The sequence below is a fragment of the Capra hircus genome, chromosome 7 (assembly GCF_001704415.2).
Source record: "Capra hircus breed San Clemente chromosome 7, ASM170441v1, whole genome shotgun sequence".
Classification (NCBI taxonomy): domain Eukaryota; kingdom Metazoa; phylum Chordata; class Mammalia; order Artiodactyla; family Bovidae; genus Capra; species Capra hircus.
In genome coordinates this window covers 49,604,915-49,606,623 of record NC_030814.1, presented here as the reverse complement: position 1 = coordinate 49,606,623, position 1,709 = coordinate 49,604,915, and the positions used below count along the sequence as shown (strand labels likewise).

Below are 1,709 nucleotides of genomic sequence, written 5' to 3'. Positions count from 1 at the left end.
CGTCGCCAGAAGTGGTAAGTGGTATGGTGCCTGCAGGCACCAGGAAGGACGGGAGTGTTTCCATTCTCCAGAATGTCCGCTGAGGAAGCACTGGACTTGAGTCCTATCTGTGCCACTATCTGCTTCATGATTCTGGGCAAGTCCTGACTCCTCTGTGCACCGCAGTTTGTAATATGAGATTTTGGAGCATTTGGTGGTGGCCATTACCCAGTACCCTGACTCTGCTTTCTCCTGAGCCCATGGCAGACATGGCTAATCAGTCAAGGCATCCTTTCTTAAAGCATTCAGATGCGGCTTCAGAATCCTTCTTAATGCTAAGTCCTAGAGAGCTGCTATTGACTCAAAGCTGAAACACTTCATCATTTGTGAACTGGTCAATTCCTAAAAAATCTTTCAGACTAAAGACAAAGTCCTGGGCTCTGAGTCCAGCTCTTTACTCTTTGAGGTGTCGCCTAAAATAATCCAGGCATCTCTCAAATATCTGATCCCTCTCAGGGGCTTCAGACTAGTCAGAAATAGCAGAGGAAAACCACTGGGCTAAGCACATTTTATTTAACCTCCCTACAAGCTTGGGAGGTGGATTTTATTGACGCATTTTCCAAATGAGGAAACCAAGGCTCAGGTAAGCAACCTGCCCAAGGTCACACATAAATTATGTTGAGCTGGGCTTGGAACCTAATCTGTCTGCCTTCAGATTCATGTTCTTACCCACTGCATGTGACTTGGGAACCTGGGATTAGGGGAGCAGGAGGAGAACATAATAAATCCTATTCTAGTCTTGTCCTTACATCCTGGGTCACTTTTAGCAAAGACAGACTGAGACATTTTCCAGTAATCCTATAGACTTCCTTCCTCTTCTTCCCGCCCCCCACCATTGTATTTATCTCACCTTTCAAGCAGGTCCTATACCGTCCCATTTTATAATTGGGGAAGACTGAGGTTAAGTGAGTTGCTGGAGGTCACCGGTAAGGAAGGTGCCAAACAGACTGGGAACCAGAACTGTCCAGGTGGTTTCGAGTAGAACCCTCCCTCTGGCTGGAGACTCAGGAACACACAATCCATGGCAACTGAACCAGGGGGTGGGGTGTTACTAGATGATTTCTGGTCGACAACATGGCCTCTGACTACAGGAAGGTACTTTCCAGGGACACTGAAGTTCCAGTCACTACCCCCTCCCCTGAAGCAATCATCCACATCCCGCCAGACATGGTGGCCACACTGGCTTCTGCAGATGGGGCTGGATGCAGAAGAAAACTCCAGTTGGTCCTTAGAGATATGGCAAGGCCTGGGTGCTGAAGGCCACTCTCTCACCTTGTCCTCACGGTCCAGTTTTCCCAGGAATCCCTTAGATGCTAAGATGGGGATTCCTGGAAATACTGTTCTTGAGGTCATGGTTTAACAGCTGGATTCGCCTCCTTCCCACCCCAAGTTGCCCCCACGGGACTTGGGCTCACGCACGGCATGAGGTCACGTGGAAAGCCATGCACTGGAGGTAAGAGGACTTGAGGACTGTGTTCTTGACCTTTAAATTGCTTTGCTTTCCATTTTGTCCATTTCGCAACATCCTGTGAGGCTGGAATGGGAGCTTCACCTCTGTCCTACTCTTGGGAAATTTGTCCAGACACTCAGTTGAGCAGTGGTTGAACCAGGACACCATAAAGCTTATGTCTCTTTCCACCTCCCCCAACCCCCATCCCACTTCCCAGCAT

General features: G+C 48.9%; 1 non-coding gene across 1 annotated transcript; it reads left to right on the top strand.

The window, feature by feature from the left end:
* Window positions 1,309-1,396, top strand: MIR145 (microRNA 145). Its single transcript, NR_129592.1, has one exon. It is a non-coding gene; the product is annotated as a microRNA 145 (primary transcript).